This window comes from Panthera tigris, chromosome B4, assembly GCF_018350195.1.
Source record: "Panthera tigris isolate Pti1 chromosome B4, P.tigris_Pti1_mat1.1, whole genome shotgun sequence".
Lineage (NCBI taxonomy): Eukaryota > Metazoa > Chordata > Mammalia > Carnivora > Felidae > Panthera > Panthera tigris.
In genome coordinates, this window is record NC_056666.1 from 44947634 (window position 1) to 44961309 (window position 13676).

At 44.6% G+C, this 13676-nt stretch overlaps 1 long non-coding RNA gene across 1 annotated transcript; it reads right to left on the minus strand.

Moving 5' to 3' along the window:
- Positions 1-2183: 2183 nt before the first annotated feature.
- Positions 2184-12750, minus strand: LOC107179076. The gene is made up of 3 exons (XR_001509612.2): positions 12631-12750; positions 7028-7094; positions 2184-2459 (listed from the first exon to the last, which is right to left on the minus strand). It is a non-coding gene; the product is annotated as an uncharacterized LOC107179076 (long non-coding RNA).
- Between the last annotated feature and the right edge of the window lie 926 nt (positions 12751-13676).

The following is a 13676-nucleotide window of genomic DNA, read 5'->3' on the forward strand; positions in this document are numbered from 1 at the left end:
GTTAATTAACTAATTAATTAATCAATCTGAGCAATGTTCCTCAGGTTTCACTGGGCAGGAAAATCACCTTGACAAGAGTACAGATTCCAATGCTCTAGGCTTGGGGTGGGATCTGCCTCTGAAATTGTACATTTCAAGTTAGCAAAGGCCTAGAATACACTTGTACGCTCAGGTCTATACATGTTGCCAAGAGACTGTTCAGAGGGCAAATTGAGTTGAGTGCTCTTGCCCTAGGGGAGATCACTGCCTAGATTTAGTTCTAGCAGCGTCTCAAAGGCAGAGGGCAAAGTCAAGATTTTTATGACCTCTCGGGGTTTGGTATGAGGTGGGTCTTTCAATATGCGATTTAATTAGGATTTGGTAAACATTACAATATAATCATAATTCAGGATTGGTGGACAGCAAGGGTGTCAAAGAGGGTGTCAAAGGGAGTAAACAGCTGTTTGATGCCACGAACTGGAAAGTTCGACAGTCTCATTTTGCAAGTTGTTTCTGCCCGGGCAAGAGTTCCAGGGATAGCAAAGACTTGTTGGCGAAAGCAGTGAGTAGTAAAGTCGTACTGATACTAATCTGCGCGGGTGTAGACCGTTTGGGTGTTTAATACCGATGTGCACGCTCATGTATTATGACAAATCGGGAATCCACGGCTTCCTAGAAGGAGCCAGGGAGGAAGAAAAGGAGGCAGGGAGGACTTAATGAGTGACAAAGGCTTTCGTGTCGGAGAGCGCCACCTGCTGGCTTCTGTGGGTTAAAAAACAAAAACAAAACAAAACCCAAAACTACAAACAGAAAGACTCGGGTGCCACCTACCGACTTATTTTTGAACTTTTCAAATGGTTTCCAGAAAGATGATTCACTTTCTTTTAAAATATGTATGTTATGCACCAATCATATAAGAGATGCTAGAAACAGAACAATCGATGACACAAGATGGGAAGGCAAGTCATGGAGACAAGTGAGCACAGAGGGGAGACCAGGTGAGGGATAGAGGCATAGGTAAGAGGGGTGAAGTGTGCAGCCCAAAGGACAGACTTGCAATCAAGTGACCAGGGGTGACTGGGCCCCAGGGAGTTGGGAAAGCTTTGTGGAGGGGAGGAACCCCAACGTGTCTCTTGAATGAGAACTGACAAGCAGGTGGGAGAAGGAAGGGCTGGGAGGTGGACCTTGTGCCTGCCCAGTGATTTAGTATGGCCAAATCATGACGTACGGGCCCTAGAGACAGGCACAAAGAGAGAAAACTGGGGAGCGGTGTTGGGGCCACATCCTGCAAGGCTTCACATGCCACACTGAGGAGGTTACCCTGACCGAACGAGCTCTGCCCAAAGGATCGCCAAACAATCCCTAATGGATATCAAGCTGGGGAAATGCAGAATGAGACCTCTGCTTACAAATACCACACAGGCAGCGGGGCCCTGTCTCTGGAAGAAGGTGAAATTGGAAATCGGCGCCTCAATTTGGAATTCCGCGGTTGCAAATCGCATAAACCTGTGCCACCTGTGAGTGGCAATAAAAAGAGGGAATCTATCAGAAGGATATCAGGAGCACACCAAAATTATCAAGAGGCTGGAAGAACAGGCTTGCAGAGGGGCAGGGGCAGAGGCACAGCAACGGTCTCAGAGGCGGAACAGTTTGACCAAGGGGACTGTGCTGTGGCAGGACGCCGTTGCCACTGCTGTGCTGAACTGGGCCTGACCACCCAGTGCGAGTGCGGGTTCTGTCAGCCCTCCACCGTCTGCCGGCGCCGGGGATACTAGGTAGCTACGGGGGACTAACTGGTGTCTGACTTCATAAACACTATGAAGTTAGGGTGCATGTTTGGCTGCAGTAACAAAGATCAGAGTTCACACAACTCAAAAAAGGCTGATGTTATTGTTCCCTTGTGTTAAGCCCCAAACTAGTTTGACGGCATTCCTCCAGGAAGCCACTTTGGGCCCAACCTCCCTCCGTATTTTGACTCCATGATCCGACTTCCCAGTTTCTTTCTTTTCTTTCTTTCTTTCTTTCTTTCTTTCTTTTTTCTTTCTTTTTAATTTTTTTAAATGTTTGTTTATTATTTTTAAGAGTGAGAGAGAGAGACAGAGCATGAGCAGGGGAGGGGCAGAGAGAGAGAGAGAGAGAGAGAGGACGACACAGAATCTGAAGCAGGCTCCAGGCTCTGAGCTGTCAGCACCAGAGCCCAACGTGGGGCCCGAACTCACAAACTGTGAAATCGTGACCTGAGGCTGAAGTCGAGGCCTAACCCATTGAGGCCCCCAGGTGCCCCCGCCCGCCTGCTTTCTGTTTGTGGTCCAAAAGAGCTGCCCAAGTTCCCACCATCACTTTTCCATTCCAGCCACAGGAAGAAGGAAAATGAAGTGAGATGTCACGCTACTTTCTTTTCAGGGCCCAACTTGGAAGTTGCGTATCTCACTTCTCCTTACAAGCCATCTTCCGGAACACGGTGACGCAGCCACACGGCACTGAAAAAAAAAATTGACACGTGTAAGTCAGGATTCTGTGTGGCCAGATAGTTAAGATTCTGTTCCTATGGAGGAGGGGAATGCATATTGGGAGACGACCAGAAGATCCCCAAAATAGGAATCGAGGAGCTAGATTCTGGAAAGACAAAAAAAGAAAAAAAGGAAAAAGAAAAAAAGGCAAATGTCCAGCACAGGCAGGTAGATTAGGTAGAAGAGTGGCTCAGTCATCTGAGTAAGAGATAATAGCAGCCAGGAAGAAGGCCATATACTGAGGATGGAACGAAATGTTTTAAAAATACGAAGGGAGTTAGACTTTCCAGGTTTCAGAGTCTGATTAAATATAAGGGCTAAAGAAAGGGGAGAGAGATAAATGCATCGCAATTTTCTGACGCTCATAACAGGGTTGATCTCTGAGCCATCACTCAGATAAGGAATATGACGGCAATCACACATGGTACGCTCGGGTCTGTGGGACTTTCCCCTGGAGGTGCCAGGCCTCGGTCAGATGCATGGTTCTTGACTCAGGACAGAGTTTGATAATTGTCAGCATTTTGGTGGTAGATGAAGCTGTGGAAGAGAATCCCATCACCAGAGGAGAGTATGAAGTCGGAGACTGAGGGCAGAGGCTTAAATTAACATAGGAGCACAGACCCCAAATTAACCAAACCCATTAACCAACCCCAGGGCTACAACGAAAGCTATCAAATCACAGTGCCCATGATCAGAGCTAGTAGATGAGGCATATTCCAGACCATCCGTGTTTCTTCACCCATCTTTTGTAAGCTCTGACACTTAACAAGCATTTACTGGATGGAAACGCAAAATTTCCTGTAGGCGAGGCCTGGATAACCTGATTCAAGGCATCAGTAGGGATCCTGGTCAGGCCATTTCTCCCTCACTGAAGTGACAAGCGATCAGCAACTGGAAATTCCTTTGTGTTGAACATTCTTTTCTTGGGGGGCCCGCTCTGTTAGAGGAAACATACCATGACACCCCCAAGGTCTCACGTTGTGCATTTTCCTATCCGAAATGAAAAGAAGACGGAGCCCTGAAGGAGAGCTGAAGGTTACAGATAAAGCGTCTCCTGTTAAGAAGTCACTGCTTTACGATTTACAATTTATTACAGCTACTTGTGTCTAGTACTCTCTGTAGAATGTGAAACAGTATATACAGTGGACTTCACAGCCAGCTGGAACATTTCTACTTCATGTATTTAGTCAACAGTGGGTGGGACCCTCATACATTTAACAGGTCAGACTCCTTTTCTGCGAAAACTGTTTTCAGGTTTTTGTTTTTTTTTTTTTTTTAATTTATTTATTTTGGGACAGAGAGAGACAGAGCATGAACGGGGGAGGGGCAGAGAGAGAGGGAGACACAGAATCGGAAACAGGCTCCAGGCTCCGAGCCATCAGCCCAGAGCCTGACGCGGGGCTCGAACTCACGGACCGCGAGATCGTGACCTGGCTGAAGTCGGACGCTTAACCGACTGCGCCACCCAGGCGCCCCTGTTTTCAGGTTTTAATCCCAAGTATCCAGCCTGAGAATGTTTCTCATTTTTCCTTCCTGCTTCTCTTTCCTCACCAAGTAAATCTATAGCTGTGGCCTCAATGAAACACAAAAGGCAGACGTGAATAATTTGAAGCCATATGAAAAACAATTAGCACAGAAATTGTCCTAGTAAGGTTACTGGAGGATATAGAACAGCTGTGCTCGGTTCCATTTTGTTCATTATCTTTTAAAGTGAGTTTCTTGAGTTATAATTTACATACAATAACATTTACCTTTTTAAAGAGGATAGCCTGATGAGATTTTGACACTTGAATACGGGTTGTTCCAACGCCATCACAATTAAGATACAATTTGTATCACCCCAAAGAGTTCCCTTGTCTTAAAAATTAATCCCTACCCCTTACTCCCAACTCCTCACTCCCATTATCTGATTTCTGGTGTTAGAGTTTTGCCTTTTCCAGAATGTCACATGAATGGGATCATAGTGCTTACTCTTTGGGGTGTGACCGCTCTGACTTAACAAAATGCTCTTGCGGTTTATCCATGTTGTTGCAGGGATCTGTAGTTTGCTCCTTTTCATTAGTAAAGTATGCCAGCGAATGGATGGACCACAGTTTGTCTATACTCTGACCAGCTGATGGACATTTGGATTGTTCCTGGTTTGTGGCTCTTATGAACGAATGATGTCGTAAACAGTTTCATTTCCTTTGAGAATGGGGTTGATGGGTCATATGGAAGTTTTACGTTTAATTTTATAAATAACCACAAAACCATTTTTCCCAAGCGGCTCTACCATTTTGTATTTGTGCCAGAAGTTCATAAGGGCTCCAGTCCTTCCTCCTCCCCAACAGTGCTGACTACTATCTTTCTTCTTTTTTAAAAGAATTTTTTAATGTTTTTATTTATTTTTGAGACAGGGAGAGACAGAGCATGAGCAGGGAAGGGGCAGAGAGAGAGGGAGGCACAGAATCCAAAGCAGGCTCCAGGCTCTGAGCTGTCAGCACAGAGCCCGACACGGGGCTCGAACTCACGAACTGTGAGTTCGTGACCTGAGCTGAAGTCGGACGCTCAACCGACTGAGCCACCCAGGCACCCTGCTATTGTGTCTCTTCTTAATCCTTGTCACACTGGTCAGTATGTCTTGGTATTTCATTGTGGCTCAAACTTTCATTTCCTCAGTGACTAAAAATGTGGAGTGTCTTTTCATGGACTTAGTCATCACCTTTATCTCAGGGTCTGTTCAAACCTTTTCCCCATGTTTAAACTGGATTGTTTGTCTTATTATTAAGTGGTAGGCCTTGTTCCTATCTTCTGGACAGCAGCCTTTTTCATGTTTAAGACCTGTGTTTTGCAAATATTCTCTCCCCATCGGTGACTTATCTTTTCAGCTTCTTAACGTGGTGTTCAAAGGACAGAAGTTTTTATTTTGCTGAAATCCAGTTTAGCTCTTTTTTTTTTCTTTTGTAGTTTCTGTGTTTCGTATCTTATTTAAAACTTGAGGGACTTAAATTTTTTGTGTTTGCTGTTAAATCAAATGAAGCTACAGTAACTGATACAGCATAATACTGACAATAAATGTAGGCATCCAGATCAATGAAACAGAATAGAGTCTATTTGATCTCTATCTCACCTAAAACATTAATAATTGCTTAGCTTCATTAAGCAGAAATGTTCACATTTCTCTGATTCTCCTAAAAGGTTACCCATTTATCTGTTTGAATTGTGATCAAAATAAGTCCCAAACTTTGTGACGAATTGATATATTTCCTAGGTCTCTTTTTATTGTTGACCCCGCCCCTTCATCTATTTTTTCTGGCTCTTATTTATTTATTTTTTTTTAGTGTTTATTTACTTACCTTGAGAGAGGCAGAGAGAGAGAGGCAGAGAAAGAGGGAGAGAGAAGCCCAAGAAGGCTCTGTGCTACAGCCCAGAGCTTGACACAGGGCTCGAACTCACAAACTGTAAGATCCTGACCTGAGCTGAAATCAAGAGTTGGATGCTTAACAGACTGGGCCACCCAGGTGCTCCACATTACTATTGAAATTTGTACCTTTTGACCGATTTTGTCCATTTTGCCCATTCTCCTTCACCACCGACCTTCACCCAGGCAACCACCAATCTGTTTCTATGAGTTGGGGTTCTTTTTTTTTAAGATTCCACATGTAAATGAGCTCATACGGTACTTGTCTTTCTTGGACTTCTTCCTCTTAGCATAACGCCTTCCAGATCCATCCATGTTGTCTCTTATGGCGGGATTCCCACCACCGTCTCCATTCTCGATCATGTGGGCCCTTCCAGCTCCTAGTCCCGGAAGGTCTCACCCTTCCACCTCAAACCTTCCCAGTGTGTTTGCACGTATTTTCTTTCCCTCCTATCGTTTCGAGAACAAACTCTCCAACTGCTTCTGACCCTGTCCGTTCTTCAGTCCACTGCACTCTGTTTTTCACAGAATTCCACTCTATTAAAAATACTCTGCAAACAGGTCACTGTTGACTTTCCTAATCATCTGAAAGCAGGTCAGCCAACATAGAAGCACGGTAGCCCAGGCAGCACAAAGGAAGGAAACGAAGAAAAATGGGACAGGAGATAAAAGAGGTACTCAGAGGCTGGATGTGCGGTTTTTCAAGCGAAGTCCACAGACCACACTTGCGTCAGAAGCACCTGGCGCCTTCCTAAAAGCACGGGTGCCCGTTCAAGCTGGCTTCATGAGTTTTTTTCCATTTATTCATAGTTTTCGTTGTTGCTGGCTTGGTTATTGTTATAGTTTGCTTTGAATATTGCCTTATTCGGGGGCACCACGAGATGTCATAGGCCCATCTTGTGTTTTCTCTACCTAGTCCGGGATTCGGCCAGTACTTTGCGGAGTCCTGGTGTCTTTTACATGAAAGTAGTACTTAGAAGTGAAGATCCGGATGTGAGATGGGCTCGTGGCTGCGGGACTGTTGCAGCTATCAGGCCATGTCTCTGGACAGAGCCAAGGAGCACACGCATACGCCTAGACACAAAACCAGACACATAATCACATTTACATCTCTACCTATATCTATCTAACTACTTACCTACTGAACCAGGAATTTACTGGTACCTCCAAACTCCATCTACCGCCATGGATCACTGGAATGATTTCTTTTTTTAAAAAAAAAAAAAAAATTTTTTTTTTTTTTTTAACGTTTATTTTTGAGACAGAGAGAGACAAAGCATGAACCGGGGAGGGTCAGACAGAGGGAGACACAGAATCTGAAACAGGCTCCAGGCTCTGAGCTGTCAGCACAGAGCCCGACGCAGGGCTCGAACTCACGGACCGCGAGATCATGACCTGAGCCGAAGTCGGCCGCTTAACCGACTGAGCCACCCAGGTACCCTGGAATGATTTCACATTTCTCTCTGTATCATCATTTCCTTCTCAGATTGGTATCCAGTCTCCTTACAACATATTTACCTATTTGATCAGCCCCAGCTTTTATACTTCGTCTTCCATATTCACTGCCGCCCCTTCCTGCTCCAGCCCTGCACCCCCTTCCAGGCCACCCTGCCCTGGAGTGTCTTCCTTAGCTTGACACCCTGCATCAGGATGCACTCTTGCCCCACATGGACAGTCTGCCCCCGACACAGGCTCGGACACACACATACTGGGCCACGGAAGCTCCCCACCTCCTCCTACACAATAGGTGGCTTAGGATTGAGTTGTTCAAGAAGCCACGGGAAAGGAAGATGAAAAGAAGTGAGAGGAGGGGGAAAAGAGAAGGAAGGGGAAGAGAAATAGGAAGCAGATGCAATATCTCCTTAGTAGGGTAGCAAAAGAGATGAGGATGGGTTTAGAGGCGCTAGTTAGGAATTTTGTATTCCAAGCCTTGGATGCTGATGATCTTATAGGAGTGGGCGGTGGCGTAGAGAGAAGCAGACCAGTTAGGAAGATATTTAGGAGATAAAATGGACGGAACTTGAGGACAGGTAAAATGCAAGGGATGAGAAACAGAAGGAGCGTTGTACTGAGGGTGATTCTTCATACTTGTGTGGTAAATGATGCCATTGCTGGAAAAGGACCAAATTCTACGTAGCCACACATTTTTGTACATCTCTTAAATAGCATTGACATATCTGCTTTGTATTATAGTTATTTTTAGGAATGTAAGATTTTCTCTTTTTTTTTTTTTTTAAGATTTTATTTTTTTAAGCAATCTCTATACCCAGCAAGGGGCTCAAACCCACCACCCCACGATCAAGAGTCCCACCCTCCAACTGAGCCAACCAGGCACCCCTATACACATGTAAGATTTTCAAATCAAGCTTTTCAGAGGTTGGCAAAAAAGGCCCACAGGTCAAATGAAGCCTGTTTTTATATGGTCCAGCTAAGAATGGGTTTTTTTTTTTACATTTTTTTAATGTTTATTTATTTACTTTGAGAGAGAGAGAGAGAGAGCAGGGGAGGTGCAGAGAGAAGAAAGAAAGAATCCCAAGCAGCGCTGAGCCTGATGTGGGGCTCGAACCCACAAACCATGAGTTCGTGATATCATGACCTGAGCCGAAACCAAGAGTCAGTTGCTTAACCTGCTGAGCCGCCCAGGTGCCCCGGTTTTTAACATTTTTAATGGTTGTTAGAAAAATAACATAAAGAGAGATGAATAAGCAACAGAGGTGGTATGGGGTGGGCAAATTTTCAAATATTTCCTCTCTGGCCCTTCATTGGAAAAATGTATAGACCTCTGCTTCATGTAGTTTCTCTTGCGTGATTAGGTAATGAATACATATTTATAAAATTGAATTTTATACTTGTAAAAACGTTCTCCAAAGAATTTAAAATTGTAAAGTAGAAATAATACATAAGGAGGCTTAAGATAGGTTTCTTACATAGAAAAATGCATATTTTGAAACTTCAGAAAAAATGGAGAATCTTCTGCTGACTTGGTCAGTCAACAAAGATTCATGAGGAAGGAGAATTTGTAAGTTGAACTTGGGAAGTTCAACTTGGCGGGTCTAACTGAAAGAATTGAAGCAGTCTTAAGTATTTATGATGAAATGAACATATTTTTAATCTTTCAAAATTTTACACTGTGGATGATAAATCATATTCTCCTAACCATCAAGCTTTATGCACATAATATCTCAGTTTCAGCCTTTACTCCCCTTATCATAACTAGGAACAAAAAAACTCTTTAAACTGATTGTTACTAGTTGACCAGTAAATGGCTCAACAATCGAGCACATGTGAAGCCACAGTCCATCATCGTGCTTACAATTGCATTTGTATAGAACCCAGTAATTTCTCCATGGGAAAGCAATTGTTTTACCTCTTCTACAGACCCCCCACCCCCACCCCTACCACCAAGGTTTACGTTGTGCCATGTTCTATAACCTTTACCTAGGATTAAGGTTTGGGTATTTTTGCAGTGGATGGTCTTTGGTAACTATTTGGTCTCGTTTTCTTAAGAGGCCGGGTCACAGGAATTGCCACGTGTCTGAATACGCAAGTTGGTAACTTGAGCTTAGCCAAGGATGTGACATTTTTAATAGGACAAGAGCCAAGTTGTTCTATTTTCCATACAGGTGGTTACAAGCAAAACATATTAGTCACGGTAAAGGAAGTAAAAATGCAAGAAAAAAAGGTAGAGATGCTGCCTTGTTCCCTTCCTCCAAGGAATTGAACTTTAAACACTCAGTTTAATGGAGACTTTCTTTCTGAAGCATTTCCTTACCCCTCCTCCGTCTGTTTTTGAAGCTAGAATTAACTATGTCTTTTCTACACCCATGCCTAGTATTTTCTGTACCACTTTACACAGTTTAAGTGTCTATAAGTGCTTCTATAACAATTCAGAGCAGTTGTCCACATGTCTGCTTTGCCCGCTGGACTGCAGACTTCTCGGGGAAAGGACCTTGTCTATCTTTCTCGTTCCCTCACCTAATCAACTGCCCACCACAGAGCAGGCACTCCAAAAATGTGTGTAGATGAGTAAATGCATGAATGGCTTAGATATACTGGGTGATGACACTGCCTATAGAGGGAGTGGCCAGGACCTAATACCCATTTTCCCCCTCCCAAGATAATGGAGTCCTCAATTTTTGCCTGGTTACATGGCCGTCTGGAAAGGAAGCTTCAATTCCCAGCCTCCCTTGCAGCTAGGTATGGCCATTTGGCTGATGTCCGCCCAATGGGATGCAAGCATAAGCACAGGGTGGCAGTTTCCAGGCCCCTTCTTCACCTTTCATTCATGTTATCAGGCCTGGATCAAGAGGTCAAGAGCTATATTCCGGGGATGGTGGGTCATGGGGGCCAAAGGAGCGTGGGATCCTAAAGACTTCACGGTTTGTGGCTGCCACCTCGGCCATGAGCTGCAAATCCTGGACTATTGCCTGAGGAAGAAATAAACTTCTAATTCTGAAAACCATTACCACTTTAGGCTTTGTGTATCACTCTCAGCCAAACCTATTGCTAGGCAGTACAGGACTCAAAGTGTTGACAGCCTAGAGCGCCTAATTACCCACATATCACAGGGCTTGTGGAAACTGTCTTTAAAAACAAACAAAGCAAAGATCTAAGGATTTCACCCCCTTCTCCCCACCCACATCCAGGTTGCAGGATTTGCTGTGGAAAGCTAGGTCTGCAAAGTCAGCTATGCGGAAACTTAACTGGAAGAACAGTAGGAGAGAAATTAGGGGAGGGAGGGAGAGGGGGAGGATGGGAAAGAGACAGGACAAAACAGAGAGATTAATGAAATGAAAGAAAAAATTAATGGTAACTAATATCAGGCCTCTCTCAGCTTCCTCTCCTTTCCCCACAAGGCAGGAGTAGAATGCACAGAAAGGGAAGGTGAGACTTCTACCCTGACTGAGGAAAATTACAAAACATTACAGCAGAAGGGGCAACAAAGAATATAGAGGCCAATCTTGTAATTTCACAGATGAAGTGGGGTCAAGGGGAAAGAAATTACCTTATTCAGCTCACACAGCTGTGAGGATCAAAGCCAATAGCGGGTCCTAAGACAGTATAGTTGACCCTTGAACAACGTGGGAGTTAGGAGCACCAACCCCATGTGCAGTCCAAAATCTGTGAATAACTTTTGACTCCCTAATAGCCTGTTGACCAGAAACCTTACTGATAAACAGCCGATTAACACATAGCAAAACCTTGGATTGCTAGTAATGTGTTCTACAAGTGTTCCACAAGACGAGCAAGCATTTTAAATAAATTTTAACCTGATAAACGAGCGATGTCTTGCAATACGAGTAGTACATGATGCCGAATGTCACGTGATCACCACTGAACCAATGGTTCTTGAAATTCGCTTTGATATACGAGTGCTTTGGATTACAAGCATGTTTTCGGAACAAATTATGCTCGCAAACCAAGGTTTTGCTGTATTTTGTATGTTACAGGTATTAAATACTAAATTCTTACAATGAAGTAAGCTACAGGAAAAAAATGTCATTAAAATCATAAGGAAGAGAAAATACATTTACAGTACTGTACTGTATTTATTGAAAAAAAATCACATGTAAGTAGACCTGTGTAGTTAAAACATATGTGTTCCAGGGTCTACTGTATTTACTCTTCTATATAGCATTCTCTCTGTTAATCTCAGATTGTTAAAGATGGAAAGATGTTTAGTCCAAAGTCCTCATTTTAAAAGTAAGGAAAGATGTTTTGAGAGAAGTCAACTAAATTGCCATGGTCACGCAGTTGGCTTCTTTTTTGTTTGTTTGTTTGTTTATTATTTTTGAGAGAGAGAGCAAGCAGGGAAGAGGCAGAGAGAGAGGGAGACACAGAATCGGAAGCAGGCTCCAGGCTCTGAGTGCTCAGGACAGAGCCTGAACACGGGGCTCGACCTCACAGACCAGGAGATCATGACCTGAGCTGAAGTCAGCCCCCCAACCAACTGAGCCACCCAGGTGCCCCAATTGGCTCCTTACTACCAAATCAGCTTATCTTCCCTAGTCTTTGCATTCACAAACAACAACGATGTGCTGGAAAAGCTTATATTAATCCAAAGTAAATGTGCATATTCAAAAGGGGCATGGAGATAAGCAATACCGTGTAAATGCAAATGTAAATACACCCTCCCCCCACAATGCAACGTATGTTGGTCCACGACCAGTTAACAGTTTTTAACATCTGACACTTTTCTTCCTGTCCTAACTGGCCGCCAGAGTTCTTTTGCAAAACTATGTTTCCAAGTTCCCAAGACGGATACATGGTTTAAATATATGTTTTAAACTTGCAATTGTTCTATCTTTGAACTCCTTGAGAAGTAACACTATTCATCTTCACCTTTAAACTGCTCTGTGAAGTTTGTTACCAGCTGTTTACACGTACCAGCCCTCTTTTTCTGCACAGAACCTCTCTCAGCAGGTCACCGGGCTCTTAGAACTGAACCCTTCAAATTCCTATAAATTTCCTTCTGTTGATAATACTGGCTTTCACCCTTCGCGGAAACAGGGCAGAAGGAACGAGAGCAAAGAGGAAATGAATTTGGATGGGAAGAAGCCCTCGTCACCTTGTGAATAAAAAGAGCGTGAAAGCTTCAGTAACATGTGAGGGCACAAAGGGGGAGACAGGGATTCTCCAGGAGAGAGGAGAGCAGCCCCACACGGGGAGCTGGGTCAGGTGGTGTGTATCTGCACCCCTGTGCGTGAAGTGCTGCAGTGCTGAGGGCGAGGGCGTACTTACAACCAGGGTCTGCCCTGCACCAGGAAGAAGCCTTGGGGTGTTTTCACTAGTGGCTCTCCTCTGTCCAAGCAGCACCGGCTGATGTCCTTGAAAACGTTCTCATGTGCCCACTTCATTCTTAACGAGGCCAAGCGCATTAGTCATGCAACTCACGGACAAATAGGAATGTCTGTAGCTCTGGACACAGTCACGAACCCATTGTACTTTGCACAGGAAGCTCGGCTCTGCGTGCTCAAATGTCATCCTCTAAAGGTCAGCTCTAAGTCCACAGAAGCAGTCTAGGAACACTGACAGCCGAGCTGAGCACGCGGCACTTCAAACAAGAAAGCTCTACAGTGGTTTTCGTCTCCCCGAACAGCGGCAGGTACAGGCTGGCAAGCCCGCCTTTGCCCCTGGGCAGACTGCCCTTTGGAAAGGAAAGCGGTCTCTCCAGACTTTCCTGTTGGAAACAGTGCCTGAGACTGAAAAGAGGAAAGGAGGTCTAGGGAACTCTTCCTGCTGCAACAGAACTAGTCCAGCCTGGGTCCTGAGATCCTTGACCTGCTGTTTGCATAAAGGGAAACTCAACTCCCCATCATGCCTCTCCGCTCCCAAAATAGTCCCCTTGGCCTGGCGCATCCTCCCCATTCCGCCCGCCACCGACCTGTCCATCAAAGTCCACTTCAATCAGCACCTCCTCCATTAAGACCTTTCAGGATCCCACTGGCTCTCAATACATTGGCCCTTTGGCACGCCCTCATGCTGTTGATCACATTAGATCAGTGGAAGTTGACTGCGTCCATATTTTTCACACCCCCTACAGGGCCAGCTTAAAACCTGCAAATTACACAATTTGTCCTAAAAATTAAACAATAACCTGTGCGCTTCCTACAATTAAAGATTTTATGCTTGGGGAAGGAAACGTATCATTTTTTTTTTTTTTTAAACCAAACTTGGTTTCTCTGCGTTTCCAGTTGCCCAAGTGTCTGCTCAGCATGTCTAGGGGGTGGGTGCTTGGTCCACCTCCATCCCAGCCGCGCCGCGGATGTGAGCACGGTCAGGACAAA